This window comes from Mustelus asterias, chromosome 16 (assembly GCF_964213995.1).
Source record: "Mustelus asterias chromosome 16, sMusAst1.hap1.1, whole genome shotgun sequence".
NCBI classification, from domain to species: Eukaryota; Metazoa; Chordata; class Chondrichthyes; order Carcharhiniformes; family Triakidae; genus Mustelus; species Mustelus asterias.
Window position 1 is genome coordinate 41,034,088 of NC_135816.1, and position 25,276 is coordinate 41,059,363.

A 25,276-nucleotide genomic window follows, 5' to 3' on the forward strand; every position below is an offset into this window, starting at 1 on the left:
GAGGGGCTGAATTGCCTACTCCTGCATCTAGTTCCTATGTTCTAAGTTGGGGTTCTCGTTACCTTCCCGTCTCTTCCCCAAAAAAGTCAGTGATGGGAAGGTTTGTGGAGGGCCTCACTGCCCCACTGCCAATTGAGACCCTTAAATGGGCAATTAATACCCACGTAAAGAGCTTGATCCTACTGTCACTGGTGGGCAGGGGGTCTCACCATGCAGGAAGCAAACTCTGCCAGGGTTTTTTGTCAGCCTCCGGGTGGGGAGAGAGATTCTCCCGTCCAAAGGCACTTAGCGCCTGATTGAGGGATCCGATTTTGGGAAGGGGTTACCACTAAGAACCACCCCATCGTCATTGTCGACACCCCTCCCCCCATGACCTTTACCCCGCAAACCCTTTCCGCTACCACTCACATGTGACCTGGTTCCCTTGGTGATCCTGAGCTATTGCTAAAAACCTGTCCTTTAGCTGGTGCAGAGGCAGCTGGAGCAGGCACTGGCTGAAAAGTAGAATAGCAACAAAGACAGGACAAGATAGTGGAGTAGAGAAACAAACAAATGAAGCAGCGAGAATGAAGATTGCACCTGTACTATTTACATATAATTATTCCTGCACAATAACTATTTTCTACAAGGCAATTTTCTTGAATTGTCACACCTTAATTTGAAAAGAAATTGGCATATAAATTGTTATACTTGTTATAATGTCCCTTGTGCAGGAATTCACCAAAAAAGAACAAAATAAAATGCCGTGATACTGCAAGGAAAGTCTGCTGACGGTATGAGAGTCATGCAAACCTGCAATGTTCTTAGCAATTAAAACATTCTTTGCATATACAAGAAACTGAAGGTTTGCAAGGTTCAACAAGTTCTACTGTGCACAGATTTCACGTGTCTCTTCCAAGCTGGGAAAGTGACTGGAAAGGGCAGTTCAACTCATGCAGTCAAGGTCATCAATCCTACTGCTAGATTATGGAATGAAGAGACTGAATAAATAGTTCCTTAGGAACACAACGCTGAAGTATTGGTTTCATTACAAACAGAAATAACTGTGTACTAATAAATCAGTCCTGAACATACAGTAATTCCTCAAAAAGACAGATATCTTTTATTTGTATACTACATGTTGATGCACACATATTAGTTTCTCTATTTTAAAAAGTCAGTGGGGAATTTTTATAGCAGGAGTTAATATTGCCGGATACAAGAGGTAATAGATTAGTCAGTGATTAGAGTACAACAGGTCATTTCCTTTAATGAAGCAATTGATTTTCAACTGTTTTATGCCTTTTGTTTACTTCTGCTGAAGTTCTTTTTCACTTGGACAAAAGCCATGGCTTTTACTCACACTGGTTTCCAATCAGTCCAGCCTCTCGCCATAGTTAGAAGAAACTAATTTCACATTTGTTAGTGACATTTAACATGAGTCGAATAGTTTCTTAGAATTATAATCCTAAATTGTTGTGTTTTTCTCTACGGACAAACATATATTCTTGAAGTTACAGATGGGGATTGGGTAGCATTTCTCATCCACGTAATTTAAGCATGCAAATGCATAGCGTTTGAATACAAGGAGATATGTGGTACTTAAGGAAGATAATAGCTACCAGCATCCGAAGCTTCCAAATCCACCATTTTGCTTTGGCAAGTTTGTGTCTATTATAACACCAACCTGCTTAGCCTTTAAATGTAGAAAAAAACATCCCCACGTACTTCACATAACCATAAACAAAAGAATGACCACCAAGCCAAACCCGGACAATTGGGACTAGTTGGGAGGGCACCTTGGTTGGCATGGACTGCTTGGGCTGAAGGACCTGTTTCCATGCTATTGACTCTAAGCCAATGGATATATTAGTAGGAGTGACCCAAATGTTGATCAAAGTGCTGAGTTTTAGGGAGTCTTCCAGGAGGAGAGATACATGGAGAGATAGAGGGATTTAGACAGGGGGCTCTAGTACATGGACACAGACACCAATGGCAGAACCAAGGGAGGAGAAATGCACAAAGGGTGGGAGATAGAGGAAGGGAGAGTATGAGGATATGGTAAGCCCTGAAGAGATGGCAGAAGTAGAGTGGGGTAAGGTGATGGAGAGATTTAGACACAGTGATGAAAACATTAAACGGAGACATTGGGAAACCAGGAATCAACCTTGGGTATTGAGAACATGGATTGTCAAGTGGTATATGGGCTGAATTTAATCCAGAGCAAAGGAGTCTAACCCGCTAGTGTGGGAGCCAGCAAAACTCCTGTATCACAGTGGGTCGGACAAAAGGGCAGGGGGTGACTCTTAGCAGGTCACTTCTCGATGCCGGTCACTCCTTTATGCACGTGGTGCTGGACAACAAGGGAACCCAGCTCTCCTCCTGCTGGGAGTCTGCCAGAAAGCTTTAACTAGGTTTTCTTTCCAGGCTCCCCACATGGCAACTAACGTGCTTGCCACTGATTGAATCCCGGTGCGGTGGGATGAGGCTCTTGAGTAGTAATTAATGCCCACTTAGTCTCAATTGATGTCAAGGTGGGAAAGCTGTTCTCACCTGGATTTAACCTGGGCAGAGGACATCTCTCACCACATTAAATACCCCCCCAACTTGGGGGAAAGCAGTAAATTCCACCCATTGTGTGGGAAAGGATATGAACAATAGCAATTTGGATGAGCTGAAGTGGAGGGTGACAGGCTGTTCTGGTGACATTTAGAACAATCCAATCTGGAGGCAACAAACACCAGGGTAGACAGGAGAGGGAAATGTCACAAAAGCAAAATTAAGTAGTCTTTGAGAAAGGGAGGATATGGGAATGGAAGCCTGATTTGCTCATTCTGATGCCATACCAGAAAAACATGAGTTGTAATTTAACCTACATGATTGGGGGTGGGGAGGCCCTTCCTTATTGGTTGGAGAGCCAAAGAGAGATTTGTTTCACTTTTTTAGGATGGCCTGCTGTGCCAATCAGGCACTTAAATGGGCAATGGCGAGTTTTCCCGTGATCAAGGAGCCCCGGGGCCTGTCTGTGGAGAGCTAATCAGAGACCAGAAGCTCTTCATTGCCTACCAGTATGAAAGGGGAGGGGTGTCTGCTGCTAATGCACCCATGAAGGCACAGTTTTGCTGAGGGAATCATGCAAGAGTAAAGATGGGCCTGAGGGGGGCGGGGGAGGGGGGCGGGGGGGGGGGGGTGGTGGGGGGTGGTCACCGGGTAGGATCTGCAGCAAAGGCAAGGAGTGGCTCTCATTTCCACCTCCAGCCCCCTCCACGGCCCTTTCCCAATGCTGGATACCTCAATCAGGCACTAAGTGCCTTTGAATGAGAGACCACCCCATCACCCTTTAGGCCCCTTATTTTCTAGCCTTGACTGACTCACCCCACTACTCAACCCCAGCACACCCAGAAAGCCAGGCCCCTCCCACTTGATTCCTCCATGCCTCTGACCCTGTCCTCCCCTGGATCCCTCTTCAACTTCTCCATGTACCCATCCCCATGAGGCAACTGCCTCATCTCCTAATCACCTTTTGTCAGTCCCGAGCCTCTTTGTAAGAGTCCATTTTCCTGCTCCCCTCCCTTGTACCGTAGCTTAAAAAAGGAAAGCTGCTGACCTTTCACACAACTGCACGAAGCTGACTGGTGCACTCTACCTTGACACGCTGATGAACCGGGTGCCTCGAGATTCTCATGTGCCGTTGACTTTGGGAGGGATTTTCCAGCCCTTCCTGCCAATGGGATCTCCTGCTCCTGCCAAGAGCAACGCCTCCCCATTCCCCCCCCCCCCTCCCCCCGTGGCAGGTTCCCTGACGGCGCAGTCAGTGAGCAATGCAAATACCCATTGACTTCGGCAGGACCGGAAAATCCCAACGGTGGCCACTGGCAAGCTGCCTCCACTGCCGGAAAACCTGTCATGGGGAGCCATATAATCCAAGCCTTTGTCTTGAAGGTGGGACATAATTTAAAGAATGATTATGTTAATAAGTATTCATGGCATGCAAATGTATTACAAGTAGAGCCATCCATTGGTCGGCATGAGGTTTGACATGCTACAAACATGCTTATCGCTGCATCTCCACCTGCCATTGGGAAATTGAGATTTTGCATCACTCCTAATTAAGTCACCCCCGCATGCCAAGTTTCCCGTTCTTGTGGGCTCCCTGAAATAGCGGTAAAATCCTCCTGCATCGGCTTGTCAATGTACCAAGATTATCAGATTTTCAAGGCGTATTTTTGGTAAATTTTTGAAAATACTGTTTGATCAAATGGCTGGACTCTCCAAAATAACACTTATAGCTATTACAAAGTGCAGTCACCTTGTTAAATTTAAATTCAAAACTGTTCATCATATTTTTTCTTTCTGTTAATCCTTTCTGAGAATTGGCTGAGAGAAGATTGATATTAAAGCAAGAAAAGGTCAGCATGTAATAAAAATAACGGACTGACATTTAAAATGTTAGTCAATGAAGGGCGTGTACTAATGACATTGCCATTCTCAGATACCAAGGCTTAAATCAAACCTTTAATAGAAATAAAAAGAATAGTTGACTGATGCATAACTATATACAATGCATATCTACTCAATTTCAATCTTATATGTGATTGCTCTTTATGTTTAAAAAAATGTTACACTAAGTAAGGTTAAATAGTTCCTATTGCATTGCAGAGTTTGAGATGTTGCCTATACAAGTAAAAATAATGACAGCAATTTGAATACCACGATTGGGCGGTACGATGGCACTGTTGTTAGCACTGCTGTCTCGCACGCCAAGGACCTGGGTTTGATTCCAGCCTCTGGTGATTGTGTGGAGTTTGCATGTTCTCCCCATGTTGTCATGGGTTTCCTCCTGGTGCTCTGGTTTCCTCCCACGATCCAAAGGTGTGTAGGTTAGGTGGATTGGCCATGCTAAATTGACCCTTAGTGTCCATGGTTGGAGAGGGTGGAGCGGGCTGTGGGGGTTGTTATGGGGATAGGCTGGAGGCAGGGACCTGGATGGGATGCTCATTTTGAAGAGTGGGGTGAGGATTAGATGGGCCGAATGGCCTCCTTCTGCACTGCAGGGATTCTAAGATCCTATGGTTCTACGGAGAAATGAATTGAAACTTTCCTTTATCATTAGGTAGTCATTCCATGTTACAGTTACTTAAAAACTGTGCCATTTACGTTCTTAGAGTGTGAGAAGTGCAACAGATCCATGGCTGGAATTCTCCCAAGAAAAATTCTAAGTCTCAAATTTGCGTGAAAAGTGGAGTAATTCACATTGGTTTTTTCAGTGGGAGTTCAGAGAAGAATCTCCCACTCCCACATTCTGTGTGAATATTATTAAAAACTATGGGAGGGGGCCTATCCCCGCTGGAGAGGCTGAAATCGGCTCGCTAAGCGGGCCACTGTGCGTGTGCCGATCTGCCAGTGCCGAGATCAGCGCTGATGGCCCCACACTGATGGCCTCCTGATCGCTGGCCAGCTCGATTGCTGGCCAGCCCCACGACCCCCACAATGCCTGCTCTCCACTTCCTCCGCTCCGCAGTACCGGCCCCCCCCAGCAGGCTAAAGCCCCCCTATGGCTGACCCCACCCCCTCCTTCAGCCCGCCCTGATCGCCTCCCCCACCGATCGCCCCATCAGGTCACGCCCCCTTGGCACTGCCCCATGCCCAATGGGCAGTGCCAAGGTGGCCCTGGGCATTGGCACTTTGCCTTTTAGGCAGTGCCAGGGGGCACAGGCTGGCATAGCCAGGGTGCCAATGCCTAGGGGGCACTCCCCTGGCACCCGACTCTCCAACAGGCCCTGATTGCCTCCCATCTCTCCAGCGGGCTCGGGCCACTAGCTCCCTGAAAGTGGGGAGCTACTGTAAACCCATCTGGAGTGAAATATCCTGGCGGGAGGTAGAAGCTATTGACTAATTGCATTTAAATTAGGTGCAAAATAATATTAAATTACTTCTGCATCTCCCCACCGATTTACAGCGCGGAGCAGACACTGCCGGAAATCTGGCACTGGGAGACACTATCATGGTGGGAACGCATGTGTGAATTCGATGCATCACCCACCGTGAGATTCTCCTGACCCACTGTGCTAAAAAATTAACACAGCGGAATGAGAGAATCGTGGCCCATAACTTTGAACACTTGGGGCTGATTTTCAACCGTCAGCCAATCACTTCTCACCTAAAAAATGTGCAGGAAGTAACGTTTGATAATTTGGAAACATGTATTAAACTTGCTCTGAGCTTACTCTTATAGGCTCGAATCTCACGAGGTCTTTGGGAATGGGCTTAGAGGCAGGAAGGTTGGCTAAACACTGTGGGAGGGGCTGAGGTGGGGTGACCACTTCAATGGTCAATTAAGATGTTCCTCCTGCCGCCGCCGCTAGCATTGTACCAGCAGGGGAGGGAAGGGCCTCTGCCAGGTAAACTTAAGTTGTCCTCACAGTGGGCTCAGTGAAGGGACCAGGAGATGGGAGAGCCTCTATGCTGGGCACTGTTTGGATGACGGAATGCCTTGATGGCATTGACACAATCTGCCCTCAACTAACTTTATCCCTTCCTTGCCACGCTTGCCTGACTGTAAGAGTACACACCCATTGATGTGCCCTCTTCCTTCTCTAGTGGCGGCACTGTTGAGGCTACTGAGCAGCTTGCCCTCTGCTTCAGTTGGTAACTCTTGGGTCATCTACAAGACAAGTGGCTACTGCTGGAAAAATGTGGTCTCGAGTCCTGTCCCCTGTTGAAGCGGGGTTGCAACTAACCCCCGCCTCACCCCCCCCTCCCCAACCCTGACATTCGCCAGAGTTTATCATCCTTAGTGTTAAATCAAGCCCAAAATGGGATGCAATCCCTCATTTTGTCAGCTTTGACCTACTTGTCTCCTTTGTGGAGACTTTATCTCCCTTGTGGAGACCTTGAATTGGATTCAATTGGTTTTTGAATTTGGTTTATGGAGCAAGCAAGGAATGGATTTGTGTTGGCTCAGTCATTCTGAGCATTGGCTTTGTAACATTAAGAATGGAGTGCATTATGGTGAATCTACATTGTGATCTATAGCCTAAGACTGTAATTGTGGCCTAGCCATTACGGATTTATCATAACCTCTTCACTCATGAATTCCAAAACCTTGCGCTTCAGTCAAGAAACCCAACTCACGACTGGTCTCTTTCATGATCTTATCTGCCTGTATTTTCAAATAATTAAGCATTTCTTGTCTTATTTCAGAAAACCGTTGAGTGAAGCATAAAAATGGAGCCAATTTTTACATACTTTCACATTTGTTTATAGAGTCACGCATTACAAGCATACACCTCCTAATCCAACAACTGCCGTTTCAGTTTGTGTCAATTTGTAGAAAGCTCGAGTGAATTCCCAGTTATTGTCAACCACCTGCATACAATTAAACACAATTAATGCTCCATTAACATTTTTAATTCTAAATCTCGCATCTTCATCCTTGAGAATCTCTCAATTGAATATACAACCCCGTTCTTCTTTTTGCTGCCAAAAATATATCATCCTTCTCCTTATTAAGTTGCATCTTTCCCATTTTGCTGTCCTAGTAATGGGACATTATTTTGGCACCGATATGGCAGCAGCAATGGAGGCAAGTGGGCAATAGGAGGCTTGTTAAGTCACTTAAAAAGCCAATTAAGGTAATTGTTCAAAGTTTGACCATCAGATGGCTTGATGCACCCTCCTAATGGCTGAGCATGGGTACTGGAGTTCAAGGAGTCACTTGGAGGCCGCTCCTGCCCCCACTCCACTAATTGGCTAATCTAATAAAATCAGTGTCGGATTGCTATCCCCTGACAGAGCTGTGCTCCACATTTGACCACAGTGTCGGAATGATGTAAAAATCGGAAATAATTTGAGTCCTTGCATTTGCCCCTGAAGTCCTTTAATCTGCCTTGCTGTTTGTCTAACCTCTTACTATTGTGCTGTCAACAAATGTTTTTTTTCCCCCTAAGGCCAAGTCCAAATCATTTGTGTTCATGCTAGGGAACATGCATTATTTAAGCACCATCCCTTGGGATGCAACCTTTCTCCAGTCTCCAACCTTTCCCCAGTCCAAGCAATTTCCATTAGCTCTATTCATTTGCTTCCTGTCCAGGTGGGGATCTGCGGATTCTTGTTCCATTTCCACCCAAGCAGCGCCCAACTATAATTGACTTGGTGAGGAATCCAGGTTTAAGATTTAATAGGCCCTTGTTAGAGGTAGTGTTATTGGAAAGCAGGGAAGCAACAGGCTTCCAGTATAACCCATGGACGAGACTTCAACCAGACTGGAGTCTCTAAGAGAACTTGTTCCTTGGGGAGATCAAACCCAAGTTGCTTAAAATTGAATTATTCTGTTTTATTCTAAGCCCATGTAAAGGAATCCACAAGGGCTTTATGTGGTATTTGTTGTTTTAAAGTAATACATCTTGCATTATAGGGAGAAGGATCATGTAACTGGTGTTTCCATATTAAATATGTATACATACACAAAATTAGCCTTTAGGTTTGTCCAAAACTAAGTACAAAACTCTGTGCATGGTTGCATCGTCTATATATTATGCTTAATGTAATGATTGGGCTGAATTTCTGAGATACATCTGTTTTTTTATTAATGTTGGGCCATTTGTTCATGTCAGAATTTTAATGGAGTGTGGAATGGACTTTATTTAAATGCTGACATGTGACACACTGCCAATTCATTGCTTTGTTTAATATTTTCACACCATTATATTTGAGTTTTTACATTGGTCTGGATTTTTTTGGAATTTTTGACGGCATACTCTTTGTAGTTGCCATCATTTCCCCTTTGAAATGATGGTAACTTCAGGATTTAGTGCAAGTGCAGAATAACATGGAAATCTTAAAGTTGCAGATTGTTATTCACTGCTGCACCACAGGCCGTAATGTGCAGGCCTCTCCGGAGCCAGCAATTGGCAAAATCAACTGACGATACCTTTTCCTTTCTCTGTTCTCACATTACTGTGAGAAGTCTCAGTCTTGCAGATAACCAGCTCAACACATCAACGCTTATCATCTCAAGCACCCTCCAATCAACTCAACTCCTCTGGCTCCTGAGCAACATTCTGTCTCCTCACGGTCGCACAGCGATTAGCACTGCTGCTTCACAGCTCCAGGGACCTGGGTTCGATTCCCGGCTTGGGTCACTGTCTGTGTGGAGTTTGCACATTCTCCTCGTGTCTGCGTCGGTTTCCTCCGGGTGCTCCGGTTTCCTCCCACAGTCCAAAGATGTGCGGGTTAGGTTGATTGGCCATGCTAAAAATTGCCCCTTAGTATCCTGAGATGTTTAGGTTAGAGGGATTAGCAGGTAAATATGTAGGGATAAGGGGGTAGGGCCGGGGTGGGATTGTGGTCGGTGCAGACTCGATGGGCTGAATGGCCTCTTTCTGCACTGTAGGGCTTCTATGAAAAGAACAGAGAATGCAATATGGAAGCTCCTGGAGAAAGTTGACATTGGCTCAAGCCTGTCGCTACACGGGAATCTTGCCAATCCACCTTCTGCTCTCCACCCATCATGTCAGCCTGTATGGCTGAGACCACCATGCCAAGGAATAATAGCAGAGTCTGCGTGGCTGCAGGAATGGAACCAGCAGGCCACCATTAAAAACCACTTCCTCACCACAGATCCCATAGCCCGCCCATCCGGCTTCAACCCATCAGGCCAACATTGGGCACTCCAAAACCGTTTCCCCACCGTCCAAGGCCTTTGTGCAGCAAATCAGCACAAGTGGGGCCTTGCGGGGAACCCCTGCACTCTGGTGCATCCCAATGAATGATTCACATCATTGAAGGCTGCCCTCCTGAGAAAATCCAGTGGAGGTCTCAGAGAGCTTCATTTAGCCACTGCGGAAGCTATTGCCTGGCTTGCTGATTATTGCACATGCTAAAACAAGCTCATAAAAAGTCACACCTTATTTTGGTCAGGCAAAACTAGGTTTTATTGGAAATCTGAGTAATAACTGCTAATCAATTGACCTGGTCTTGATAAAGTAATAGATATTCTGGGTTGTTCAATGTGAGTGAATTACTTACTAGGGGCAATTTTCTGGATGCGTTTTGGAAATCCCACAATGTCGGGAAAATCCCAGGAGAGGCCCGAAATGAGATTTGCGCTAGGCGCTAAACAGTTTGTGCTGTACCAGGCCCGTTCCTGGCTCTCCCAGCAGAAGTAATCAAGTTCACCCCGAGCAAGGGCATGCACCTGATTACCATACATTTAAATGTACTTACCTATACTTACTTACAACACGGTGGCACAGTGATTACCACTGCTGCCTCACAGCGCCAGGGACCTGGGGTCGATTCCCGGCTTGGGTCAGTGTCTGTGCAGAGTCTACATGTTCTCCCTGTGTTTGCGTGGGTTTCCTCCGGATTTCCACTCACAATCTGAAAGACATGCTAGTTAGGTGCATTGGCCATGCTAAGTTCTCCCTCAGTGTACCTGAACAGGCGTTGGAGTGTGGCGACTAGGGGATTTTCACAGTAACTTCATTGCAGTGTTAATGTAAGCCTACTTGTGATACTAATAAATTAAATAAACTATTCAAAATCAGCTTAATGCCGAATCTTCCAGGAATGTCAAATGTTCCCATCCTCCGGCGTGATGTAGTGCCGGCGGGAATCACTACTGGCCTCCACAAATGGTAACCAGATGTGATGACCAGATGGCTCGGAGGCCACTGTGGCTCCCAAGAGGTCCTGGACATGTCAGGGCAGTGCCCTGGCATGAGTTGACACTTCCAGGTTGGCGTTACCAAGGGGTGTACCTTTAAGGGGGTTGGGCCTGAGGGGGTAGGGCTGGAAGGCATGTGGTCTGATGGGGCCTGGGTTTGTGAGGGGTGGGGCATGAGAGGCCAGGTGGCAGGGTCGAGAGGTCAACCCATTGGGAGAGCCCCAATGCCAGCAAAATGTTCAGGGTGGGATTTCCTGCCAACTAATGTATGTTCAGGGGGGGACATGCCATCAATGATGGGGGAGGGATCCCAATGTCCGTAGGGGTGCGAAGGGGTGTCTTTTAAAAATGGCTCTCCGATCTCTGTGATGTTGGGCTTACAGGTGCCTTTAGGCCATGCCCTCACAATTTTGGCATAAAACACATCCTCCTTCAAAAGAAAATCTATGTTTGGGAAGATCGCGTTGGAAAACCTGCCTGGTTTTCTGGGGAGAAAAATGCCAGTTTTCTGACTACACCTGGCGCTTTGCCATTTTTTTGGGAAAATTCCACCCACTAGATTTTGGAATCTTCCAGTACTGTCGAAGGTGGCCCCCTCGGACAGGTTCCCAGGTGGTGGGGCAGACAACACATATTAAGAACCATAGTCTTGGCCGGACTTGAAGATTCTGGCAGCAGCCAGTGGAGAGACACCTCTTCCCCTGGGAAATACGATGTGGGGGGAGGGGTAGGGGTGTTGGGGTTGGGGCGGGGGATTAAAATCTCAATCAAAATTTTAAAGATCTTTTTTAAAAGGCTTTTCATGATACCTCAGTTTTTACTATCACCTCATGTGAATGCCCCAATCTTTATTACTCTCTTTGTAAATTTTTTAACAAGTGATTTGATTTTAGTTTCCTGTTCGGCTGATGTCCCTGGCTGCCGCCAAAGTTTGCAGAGCGGTTCACTCAGTGTGCACGACTTCAGTGGGCTACCTTAAAATGAAAGCTGTTTATTTGGTGGCCAGGCGCTGATCTTGCCCTCAACCTCTCCATTGGACCTGCTTCAAAGAACAAAGAGAATTACAGCACAAGGAACAGGCCCTTCGGCCCTCCAAGCCTGCAGCGGCCATGCTGCCCGACTGAACTAAAACCCCCAACCCTTCCAGGGACCATATCCCTCTATTCCCATTCTATTCATCGTATTTGTCCAGACGACCCTTAAAAGTCACTATTGTATCTGCACTATCAGCTGACGTGCCAGGTCGGAGATAACCATGCTGACTGTAAGTTGGCCTCTGTACAGACTCAAATTAAAAGAATTGTGATCTTTGCAATCATTTACCCTGTTCTTGCTGCCCGCTGCATTGATGACAATATTGTAGTTCCAGCATAATTGGGCCCAGCCTAGCTTTCAGCGGCCCAACCTCAGCAGGAGTCAAGCAAAGTTGCTAGGCTTTTTCTTGCATTGAAAGTAATCACAAGGCAATGTGTGAGTGTACCATGAGATTTGTGACAAACCTGATACAATAGTTTCCTTTACTTTTAATTTCCCTGCTGGAAACTCAGCTTGTAGGCTGTTAGAATTCCCTAAGTTACTCGCCCACTCTAAAGGCATCAGGATCCACCTGTCCATAATTTTAACTTGACCTCAGGAGGCTGTAGCAACAACACCCCATCGCCAGTGGGGGTCCGTCTTTACATATACATGGCTGGCCCTGATGATATCATTAGGACCTGACTACAAATGTAATTCGCCTGAAAAGCCAACTTGGAGCAGAGAGGATCAAGAGCCTGCAAGAGAAATCTTTCCTTCCCATTATAGGACCAGGAATGTCAGGAGTGCTCCTACAGATCCGTAAGCAAAGCTGCTTTGGACTGCCCTCTAAACTCAAATGTGAAACCTCTGCAAGTTATCCCCAGAATCGGATCCCACTGCCTACCTTGTGCTGGTAGGAGATCTTTGAACAACATTATTGACCACAGCTTTCTGCTAACTTCCCACCTGTCTGGAGTGGCAAATCAGCTGGCAGGATTTAAATGATATTCACATTACTGAGTGGATGGGAAATTAATTCACCAGCATGATTGCTGCTGGAAGCCTGCTGGCAGTTCCAACCCAACCCGACCTCTTTGTTTAAATATTTCCTTCAAATTCTTATTCTTTTAAATGAAATAAGGGTTGTTTTCCTGCTCTGGGATTTCTCTTCTTGTGTTTTTGTGGCTTTGCAGCATTTCCAATCAGCTATCTAGTGGATCGTTTCACATTAATGTTTTGCAAACTATCAATCTTGAAATGTGCGTTTTGTGAAGCTCTGATGATAAATGGAAAGTCCTATTATGTATTTACTAAATGGTCTTGATTGCCTGATCTTGGGCAGTTGGATGGCTCTGGAAATGATGTTTTGGGCTTCTAGCCAGACCATTGTGAATTTGAATCACAAGTTTCACAGTTATTACAATGCCAGTCACATCATCAGTATATCCATCACCTCCATTTGCCATGACCGTTAATATGCATGTCTGATGCCTGATGTGTTTAGCGTAGTCGAATTTCTTGCCCTAGCTTTAATTTAGTTACAACTGTATCCTCACCTCTACCTTTGGTACCCCAGTCCCTATTAAAGCCATTACTCTCCATCGCCTTGGCTGTTTGCCCTGGTGCTACCCTCATCTGCCCTCCTTTGCGTTTAAGTGATGCAGACTTGAAGAGAAATGGCTGACAAACTGTTCACTGCCAGATCTGTTTGGACACACAAAACACCATTGGCTTCTGTTTTTTCCTGTGAAAACTGCTCACTATTTCAGGATAAGAAAAGATAATCCTGGTTTCTTTTCATAGAATCTGTACAGTGCAGAAGGACGCACCGACTCTCTGACAGAGCATCTCACCCAGGTCCTTTCCCCGTAAATACACACATTTACCCCACTAATCCCCCTAACCCACATTGACAGGGGGAGAACATGCAAACTCCACACAGTCACCCAAGGCCAGAGTCGAACCCAGGTCGCTGGCACTGTGAGGCAGCAGTGCTAACCACTGTGTCACCGTGCTTCTCTGCTGCAAGCTGTCCCCATGAACACCTACCCCCTGTCTCCCCATCCTTGCCTCCATAAACTAGTACGAGGAGCTGTCACCAATATTTAGACCATCCAATTAACTGTTTCTGCTCCTTTCTTCCCTTCCCCCTTGCCCACGTAGTAAAACTTCTTCTTCGGCTTCCTCCTCCCTTTACCCTGAACAGGTATCTTTTTGTAATAATTCGTGTTACAACACATCAACATAGAGGTAAAGGCTACACAGAGGCTTGCAGTCTTGTGACTGCAGCCAGCTCCCGAGAATGTTCTGGAACAGAAATCGAAGTTCACCAGAGTGATTCCCCCACCCTGCTCCCTGGAGGCTTTCCTTGGTCACATGATCCTTACTCTGCAGATTGATCCTTAAAGGGACAATCACCACATTCCTCCCCCTCTAAGTCCTTTTATACAAATATCAATACTCAATTTGCACAGTCCAAGATAATTAATCATTAAGTAAATAACAGTCAATTTCAAATTAAGTCTTTCAGGAGGTTTCCGAATCTTTGTGGAGCGGCAGAACTCCTCTGTGTAGGGCGATTCCCCAGGATTGCTGTCAGCCGAAGCTACAATGAAAGGTGTCTCTTCAGGCAGTTCAGTTCCACTGTTTCTGTGGAGAAATCAGTTGTGCTCCAAAAGAGCATCTCACCCAGGCTCTCCCCTCCGCCCTATCCCCTTAAGCGCGCACATTTACCACGGCTAGTCCAACTAACCCACACATCTTTGGACACTAAGGGGCAATTTTACATGGCCACTCCACCTAACCTGCACATCTTTGGACAGTGGGAGGAACCCAGAACTCTTGAAGGAAACCCACACAGACACGGGGAAAATGTGCAAACTCCTCCCAAGGCCAGATCAAACCCAGGGCCCTGGCACTAATCACTGTGCCACCGTGCCACCCAGTTTTGTATAAGATTGACTTCCGGGCAGCTTTGCGTATGGGTCTTCAGTCTTCGGGATTGGATATTTATCCAGCTTGGTAGCCTGATTAACTGTAACTTGTAGCCCCCACAAATGCGCATGGTCTTGTCTGGTTTCAACATGGGCGCTATGGGTGCTGCCCATTCTGTTAACTGAACTGGCTGGTTAATGCCCAGTTCTTCCAATCTCTCTAATTCAGTATGCATCTTTTCTCGTAAGGCATACGGTGCTGATCTTGCTCTAAAAAAAATCGAGGGATCACCTATGAATTCACATCGACCTTTGCCTGCAGGCTTTTTATCTTGCCCAATGCATCACTGAAGACGCTTTCATATTTCTTCATCACTTCGAGCAGTCCTCATTCTTGTAATTGGAAAATCTCAGTCCAATTTAACTTGATTCCCTTAAGCCGATCGTGGCTTTGTCCTTCCTCTGATACTATTATTATTGGGAGCCGGGTAGACTGTTGTCCATAGCTTACAAGTAGGTACTAGTTGTGTCCATTATTTTTATGTCTTCTCCCGTGTAAGTTGTTAACTTTGCTGCAGCACTCTTTAAATTCAATGGCTAGGCTCCTTCTCCTAAGTACCAAAACATATGTTAACCTATCACAGTAGCAGAGGCCCTGGTGCCTATTTCCATCTTAAGAGGTTTTCCATTTACCAGGAACATTACAGTAAGGGCAACTATCTTACCCACTTTCACATTAAACAGGTAGTAAACATCTGAATCGCTTCTTCCACATTATATACTTGAGATGCTCTACTTAATCGGCTACTGGATAGACTTGACTTGTTTTTGCACCAATGCCATAAATGGTCTTTCCTGTGACAGAAAAAATATTTAGTCTCTTTATACCTGCAGGATCCAGGGGAGTTGTTATCCCCACAACGATAACATTCTGCTGCAATCTTTGCCGATTGATTTCCACTTCTAAATCTTATTGTTTTATTTGTGGCTGAATTTGCTTCCCAATTCACAACTACACCATTGCATTTGGCACCACTGCTGACTGCAGGTTCCTGCCCTAACTGGTGAACGGTGTCATTTTGCATGCTTTCTAACTCTTGTGCACCTTTTTCAGTGTTTTCCATTGCCAGCACTATCACCAACATTGCTTAAAATATCTGCCTCTGCTAGTAACTTCCATTGAATAGTCTCACCCCATAAACTAATCTGTCCCACAGCATATCATTCAAAGTGGCTCCAAAGTTGCAGTGCTCCGAGATTTCCTTCAACTTGTTGATATAATTTGTAATAGTTTACCCTGGGGCTCTTCTTGAATTAAACTTCTATCTCTGTAATATGACCGATTATTTTGGATGGAACTGTGACTTTCCCAATTCAATGATCTCAATGAATGAAAGGCATGCTTGAGGTTGTGAGACTATGAATCAACTTCTAAGCCTGGGTTCCACACACACTCAGGAGGATTGCCTTTCTTTTTGATTCCTCCTGAAAGTGATAGCCCAAACACCCTGGGTGGGATTTTATGGCCTTGCTTGGGCAGACCAAAAATTCCTGTCCAAGGTCAATGGAGATTTCCATTGTCGGACCCTCGCCTGCTCCGATTCCATGGCCAATGGGACACTGCTCAATATCTTCTGGCCCTCACCACATTAGTTAGGCACTTGGGGGTTAAACACTTACCCATGCCCACCATGTCTCTTTCATGTCCCTTTGCATCCTCAGCCAGTGTGCACAACAGAACCAATGAACCACAATGGCAAGTCTTGGAATACAGTAAAAAAAAATCCATTAAGTAACCTGTGAAAACAGATCCCTGCTGAGCTCATCCACTTGAGAGTCTTGGAGTAGAGGCAATAATTCATACGAGGCCATCTGTGAACTGTATCGATATGTGCCTCAGGAGGTGGCATGGATCATGGAGGTGGCTTGGGCAGCAGCTGGCAGTGAGCGTTTTGAGGAGTGAAAGCTAGAGGGCCTAATAATCTTTAATAGAAGCCCCAGAGAATTGAAGTGTGCCTCCTAACCAGCCATCCTTGACACTCCCACCCTCAATCCCCCACCTTGTCTGCCACCATAGAACATAGAACATAGAACATTACAGCGCAGAACAGGCCCTTCGGCCCACGATGTTGCACCGACCAGTTAAAAAAAAAAACTGTGACCCTCCAACCTAAACCAATTTCTTTTCGTCCATGAACCTATCTACGGATCTCTTAAACGCCCCCAAACTAGGCGCATTTACTACTGATGCTGGCAGGGCATTCCAATCCCTCACCACCCTCTGGGTAAAGAACCTACCCCTGACATCGGTTCTATAACTACCCCCCCTCAATTTAAAGCCATGCCCCCTCGTGCTGGATTTCTCCATCAGAGGAAAAAGGCTATCACTATCCACCCTATCTAAACCTCTAATCATCTTATATGTTTCAATAAGATCCCCTCTTAGCCGCCGCCTTTCCAGCGAAAACAATCCCAAATCCCTCAGCCTCTCCTCATAGGATCTCCCCTCCATACCAGGCAACATCCTGGTAAACCTCCTCTGCACCCTCTCCAAAGCCTCCACATCCTTCCTGTAATGTGGGGACCAGAACTGCACACAGTACTCCAAGTGCGGCCGCACCAGAGTTGTGTACAGTTGCAACATAACGCTACGACTCCTAAATTCAATCCCCCTACCAATAAACGCCAAGACACCATATGCCTTCTTAACAACCTTATCTACTTGATTCCCAACTTTCAGGGATCTATGCACACATACACCTAGATCCCTCTGCTCCTCCACACTATTCAAAGTCCTCCCGTTAGCCCTATACTCAACACATCTGTTATTCCTACCAAAGTGAATTACCTCACACTTCTCCGCATTAAACTCCATCCGCCACCTCTCGGCCCAACTTTGCAACCTGTCTAAGTCTTCCTGCAAACTACGACACCCTTCCTCACTGTCTACCACACCACCGACTTTGGTGTCATCAGCAAATTTGCTAATCCACCCAACTATACCCTCATCCAGATCATTAATAAATATTACAAACAGCAGTGGCCCCAAAACAGATCCCTGAGGTACACCACTTGTAACCGCACTCCATGATGAATATTTACTATCAACCACCACCCTCTGTTTCCTATCCGCTAGCCAATTCCTGATCCAATTTCCTAGATCACCCCCAATCCCATACATCTGCATTTTCTGCAGAAGCCTACCATGGTGAACCTTATCAAACGCCTTACTAAAATCCATATATACCACGTCCACTGCCTTGCCCCCATCCACCTCCTTGGTCACTTTCTCAAAAAACTCAATAAGGTTAGTAAGGCACGACCTACCTGCCACAAAACCATGCTGACTATCACCTATCAATTCATTACTCTCCAAATAACTATAAATCCTATCCCTTATAATTTTTTCCAACATCTTGCCGACAACAGAAGTGAGACTCACCGGTCTATAATTCCCGGGGAAGTCTCTGTTCCCCTTCTTAAACAATGGGACAACATTCGCTAACCTCCAATCTTCTGGTACTATACCAGAGGCCAACGACGACCTGAAGATCAGAGCCAGAGGCTCTGCAATCACTTCTCTTGCCTCCCAGAGAATCCTTGGATAAATCCCATCCGGACCAGGGAATTTATCTATTTTCAGACCCTCCAGAATATCCTGCACATCCTCCTTATCAACTGTAATACTGTCTATTCTACTCCCTTGCAACCCAGTGTCCTCCTCAGCTATATTCATGTCCCCTTGCGTGAACACCGAAGAGAAATATTGGTTCAATGCTTCACCAATCTCCTCCGGTTCCACACATAACTTCCCTCTGCCATCTATAACTGGCCCTAAACTTGCCCTAACCAACCTTCTGTTCTTGACATACCTATAGAACGCCTTAGGATTCTCTTTAACCCTATCCGCCAAAGTCTTCTCATGTCCCCTTTTAGCCCTTCTAAGCTCGCTCTTCAACTCCCTCTTAGCCAATCTAAAGCTTTCTAGTGCACTACCCGAGTGCTCACGTCTCATCCGAACATAAGCCTCCTTTTTCTTTTTAACCAACAAAGAAACTTTTTTGGTGCACCACGGTGGCCTCTTCAAGACACCTAAACTGGTCATCACCTGTGGGGACCTGGAAGACAACTAGAAAATCCCAGTCAGCCCCCTTTAATTGGCCTCAATTGGATTTTAGATTTTAATGAACTGTGTTGGCACCATTGCACCCAGACACCGAATGGAGTGGGGGAACTGACATGATGGCTAGTTGGGCTTTTTTTAGTAGCTGCCCTCTTTAGTTCCCAAATTCTGCCCTCTGTTACTCTCTATGGGTGGCACAGTGGTTAGCACTGCTGCCTCAGAGTGCCAGGAACCCGGGTTCGATTCCCAACTCTGGTCACTGTCTGTGCGGAGTCTGCATGTTCCCACCGTGTCTGCGTGTTTTTCCTCTGGGTGCTCTGGTTTCCTCCCACAGTCTGAAAGACGTGCTGCTTAGGTGCTTTGGCCATGCTAAATTCTCCCTCAGTGTACCTGAACAGGTGCTGGAGTGTGGTGGCTAGGGGATTTTCACAGTAACTTCATTGTAGTGTTAATGTAAGCTTACTTGTGACACTAATAAACTTTAAACTCTCTCCGCTGGGCATTTGCACCACTTTCTGTTTTTATTTCAGATTTTCACAATTTGTTGTACTTTTTTTCTGTTATAAAGTTAATCTTCATTTTGTGCAACGATACTGAAATTTACCAATAATAGTTAATTGCATTTGCATGTGCACACTGTTGACTGAGTTTCATTCTACAGCATCCATTGGCGTTTAATGAAGTAAACTAATTCTGTGAGTAAATAACCAGCAGGTTTCCTCTATGGGCTAACAGATAACTTTCTAAACATGGAGTCCCAGAGTGGAAGAGTCAATTACTAGAGGGCATAGGTTTAAGGTGCGAAGGGCAAGTTTAAAGGGGATGTACGTTGCAGATTTTTTACACAGAGAGTAGTGGGTGCCTGGAACTCGTTGCCGGGGGAGGTAGTGAAAGCGGATACGTTAGTGACTTTTAAGGGGCGTCTTGACAAGTACATGAATAGGATGGGAATAGAGGGATATGGTCCCCAGAAGGATAGGGAGTTTTAGTTAAGTTGGGCAGCATGGTCGATGCAGGCTTGGAGGGTCGAAGGGCCTCTTCCTGTGCTGTAATGTTCTTTGTTCTTTGTTTTGTTCTGATTCCAACTAATAGCCACTTAAGGCCTGTTCCATTCATGCTGCAATTCGTCCCGCGGTGGGAGGAAGCCGGTGCCAAGTATGAAGCCAGGTAGCTTTCACTGCTCGGTCTGGTGGTGTGGGGAGGGGAGTTTCTCCTTTATGTATCCCCTTAGGAAGACCCCCCGCCCCCCCCCCACCAACACACACACACATGAGATAGAATTTTCCCATCCTGTCCGTCACGGGTATCGTAGGGGGGTGAACTACACAAAGGTCCATTGACCTCAGGTGGGAATTTACAGCCTTGGGGCGAGCGCGGCCAGAAAATCCCACCCTAGGTCTTCCCCACCCCTGCATTTCCCCCTCCCCCTATCCCTGCCCATCTCAAGTCAAATATTGGCCCATCGGCTGCTAAATGTGGGGTAAGCTGGCAGAGTGGGGCTTAGCATTAGAGATGAGGACCCCGACCCAGTGTAAAATCTTCAGCCTACGGGCGGGATTTTCTGGCCCTTCCCAACGGCGGCATTTTCCGCTCCCACTGAAAGCTATCCCTGTGTGGCGGGTTCCCCGGTGGTGGGATGGCCGAGCCACGCGGTAGACATATCGGGGGGGGGGGGGAACCAGAAGATCTCACAGGCAAACAATGACAAGCCGCCACAACAACACATGAAAATGATGAATATAGACTGTAGGTTGAGGTCAGCATAAAGAATGGTTTTCTTTCAGCTCAGCTGGGGTTTGAGGAGCTTCAATTATACCTTTTGATCTAATATCTAAGATGGCAGAACGTATTGGGAATGATGAATTAAATTGTTGTGTAGAAGATGACTTAGGGACTCCTGTGGGTCTGGGACATTCCATTAATGGGTAAGTTTTTGGTAAAGGTGAGTGATTCAAGTTTAGTTGATTTGAGGAATAAATAAACATGCCCCTGCAGTGAAATTAGATTATTGCTGGAGGAAAATGTACTTTTCGGCATTAATTTAAAACTCCACTTTTGATTTATTTTTAATAGCACTTTAGCATTAATATATGAACTACCTCTCACTTTTCTGCAAAGATATCTATCTTCAATCTTGAAAATGCCCCAAGAGGGAATAAATTCACAGGGATAGCATGGCCCCAAGTGCAAATTGCTTCTTGGCAGTGAGTAATGGAGCTAGTATAAAATTTTAGTTCCGTAATTTATATAAACTCAGGATTTGTTAGCAGTTACCGTGAAGGAATTATACCTATACTTCCCGCCTTATTTTTATACTGAATTCCTGGCTGCATATGCAGACCGATTGGGGGAGATCTTAGTTTGGGCCTAAAATGTCTCAGTTTAAAAGCCACTGTTAGGCGACCTGTTTTAAAGTGCAACAGCAGGCTCCACATGCCTGACTGGTGCTTGTTGGTCTGACATTGCAAAAATCTGCTGGCTTCAGCAGAGAGGCAAGGCCTACTGTGGGGAAGTAGGCGAGGGAAGAGCGAAGAGTTCCCGGATAATGGGAAGGCAGCAGGTTGGAACACCTTTGCAGGGTCATCACTCAAAACCTTTTGGGGAAAGAAAAGAGAGCAAAACCCATTATAGATGACTGGTCACACTGCAAAATGCCAGGAGAAAGTGGGCCTAGCTTGCATTCTGCATGCTCTGAAAATCTGACATAAAAACAGAAAGTGGTGCAAATACTCAGCGGGGAGAGAGAAACGGAGAGCAGAATTTGGGAATGAAAGAGGGCAGCTGCTAAATAGCTCAACTAGCCATCATGCGAGTTCCCCCGTGTCTGGGTTACGAGGGTGGCGACACAACTCATAACACCCAATCTCCAATTGAGGCCAATTCATGGGGGATGACTAGGATTTTCCAATTGCCTTCTCGGTCCTCACAATTAGTGACCAGTTTATGTGTCTTGAGGAGGCCTCCTGGTGCCAGACGGGGTAGGTGGGGCAAATCATGAAGTGGGCTGGTTAGAAGGCCACCTCAGTTCTCTAGGACTTGTATGAAGGGCTGCTAGGCCCTCGGGCCCTCACTCCTCAAATCCCTCACCCACCAGCTACTGCCCAAGCAACCTCCATGACCCCATGCCACCTCCTAAGGTACATATCAATCCAGCTCCCAGATGGGCTCATTATGAATATTTGGCTCTACTTCAAGATTCTCTAATGGATTAAATCAGCAGGGGTCTGTTTTCACAGGTGGAAGTGGAATATTTGCATTAATTGATTGGCATCTTTGAGGTTACAGTAAATTATTATTTCCTTCAATTCTTTCTCTTAAATTCTGTATGCTTAATTGGACACATATAAGAGATGTGCGATGAGGTAATGCTTCTGTTATTGATATTGTAATAATTCTGTCAGATTGACACTTTTATCAAGTTGTGAGAACAGTATTTTTTTTTCAAAACAGATTTGTGAATGGATGTTTTTTTAAAACTATATTTCAAGATTTGCCATTGTTATTGTATGGCTCATTGGTTCTGGAGTGCATACTGGGTGAGTGGGCGAGAGCAGGTACAGGACCCCATTTACATGTTGAATCATTATCCAAACTGCTTTGAGCAGGAATGTTGGGCATCTGTTTAATGGTTGGCCTGGTTCAGGTAAGCAGTGGATCTGCAAGGTTCCCAGAAGATTCTTCTCTGCCAATCATCCTTGTTTTTCGGGGATTGGAAAATGCCCTAGTTTCTTAAAACTAGCATGGAATTATTAGAAAATCAGATTTATCTCCCAATCCTGAAAACTGTTTGATGGCAGACTGGAACAGGATATTTTTATGGGTTGAACTTTTTGCTGAAAGCATGCAAGTTTTTACTACAGTGGTAGAGTAAGTAGGATGGAGAACTGATTTGATTTGATTTATTATTGTCGCATATATTAGCATACAGTGAAAAGTATTGTTTCTTGTGTGCTATACAGACAAAGCATGCCGTTCATAGAGAAGGAAACAAGAGAGTGCAGAATGTAGTGTTACAGTCATAGTTAGGGTGTCGAGAAAGATCAGTTTAATGCAACTTAATTCAAAAGTCTGATGGCAGCAGGGAAGAGGCTGTCCTTGAGTCGGTTGGGAAGTGACCTCAGACTTTTGTATCTTTACCCAGTGGAAGAAGGTGCAAGAGAGTATGTCAGGGATTACGTGGGGTCCTTAATTATGCTGGCTGCTTTTCCGAGGCAGCAGGCAGTGTAGACAGAGTCAATGGATGGGAGGCTGGTTTGCATGATGGATTCACAACCTTTTGTAATTTCTTGCGGTCTTGGGCAGAATAGGAGCCATACCAAGCTGTTATACAACCAGAAAGAATGCTTGCTATGGTGCATCTGTAAAAGTTGGTGAGAGTCGTAGCTGACATGCCAAATTTCCTTAGTCTTCTGAGAAAGTAGAGACGTTGGTGGGCTTTTTTAACAATAGTGTTGGCATGGGGGGACTAGGACAGGTTGTTGGTGACTGCTATGGCAAACTGCTGAACATACATTTATCTTACACATCAAACCTGCTCCACCATTCAGTATGATCACGCCTGATCTGATTGTGACCTCAACTCCATTGCCTTCCCCGACCATAATCCTTGACTTCCTTTGTAGATCAAAAATCTGTCAAACACATATATTCAATGGAGTCAGCCTCCACTGCTCGTTGTGGAAGAAATTCTACTTATCTCCGTCTTGATTTTTTAAAACTGTGTCCCCTAACTCTAAACTTCCCCACAAAGGGAAACATCTTCTCAACATCCACCTGTCAAGTTCCTTCAGAATCGTACATGTTTTAATAAGACCACCTCTGATTCTTATAGACACCCAATGCATATCGGCCCAACCTGCTGACTTTTTTCATAAGGCAGCACCCTCATTCCAGGCGTCTTCTCTGGGCTGTCTCCAAGGCCGGTGTATCCCGCTTCTGTAAGGAAACTAAAATTGTGCACAGTGCTCTATGTGCTGTCTCACCAAAACCCAGTGCTATTAAAAAAAGAATTCCCTACTTTTATGCTCCATTCCCCTAGCAATAAGGGCCAACATTTTATTTGTCTTCCTAGTTACCTGCTGCAGCTGTATGCTAACCTTCTTGTGATTAATGTACAAGGATACAGATCCTTATTTGCCACAGCATTCTGCAGTATCTCTCTGCTTTTCAGTTCTTCCTAAACTTTTTCATTTCTTCATCTCCTTCTCCCACGTGCAGAACTGTTTCAAATCCTCCCTACTTGATCAAGCTTTTGATCATGCTTCTCAAAACCTCATTTTTTGGCTTGACGTCCACATATTTCTTTACAACCCAGTGAATTGCTTGAGGGCATTTTTCTGCATGAAAGGCAGCCTTTACGGTGATCCCCTGGGACAATGGATTAAATGGCTAAACTGGCCTTTTATGCTATTCTTCTGGGAGTTCTGCCAATCTCCCAATGTTCTTAACTGAGATCAGGGCAGCTCTGTGGAGGTTCAGTGTTACAATATAAATGCAACTTCATTGCTTTTGTACTATATTACAAACTCAGCAAATGATCTTTGTGAAACCAAGGCATCAATTTTACCTGCCCCCGCCGGCCATGTTTTCAGTGGGGATGCACGTGCATGAGGGCAGGTGCCAATCCCATCCCCATTCTCGCCCACCCCTGAGGTCACCCCTATAAAATGCAGCCTGCCTGCCATATTTAAATAAATAATAAAGGATTAATTGTGCATCTCAGCAATAATACACTGACCCCGATAATACACTACCCACGCCATAATGCGGTTGGCGTGGACTGTCAGATGGGAGTGGGCAGGCTGTTTTAAACTTTTTTAAAAAGTGGGGATGAAATGGTGGGGTATTATTTTCAGGGGATGCTCTTTGCGCATTGAGGTTAGCCCCTCTAAGACAGTAACCACTATTTTCTCCTACCTGCCTGCTTTAAAAAACAAGCCAAGCTCAACCCCACCGCAATCCCTAAACTGCCTCAGTGTTCCCTGCCCAAGACCCTGCCGGAGACCCTGGAGTTACCTTGCTCCAAGATTCTTGGGCCTGCTTGCAATCCTAGCAGGGCCCATTAATGCACTCTTGGTGCTGTCGGGAATGCTGGAGTAGCCGGCCAATCTGATTGGTCAGCAGCTCCCATGGGTGGCTGCTTATTTAGCCGGAGTATGTTATGACTGTAGTTGGCTGGGGTAGAGTGAGTTGGCTCCACACTGACTTTGCTTCCTGAGTCATCTTTCTGCTTCTTAAATTATTTCTCAATATAGTTGTATTGTTAAGCTTTGTGTTTGAATGTACCAAACAACAGTGTCACATTATTGTAGATGTGAATGATCTATAGTGGTATTAGGTTTGCTCTGGATTATGTGGACTATGGGCTCCACCATTCATGACCTTGGCTATTCCAAAGATGGCTGGAAAAGGGTTGTGACAAGGCATTTTTTTCTAGAATTATGCTACTCAGTACAATAACTATAATATATCATAAATGAATCATTGGTAGCAATGCGATGGAGGAGGATTTCTTGGAATGTAAAAGGGATGTTTTTCTTGACCAATGTGTCAAGG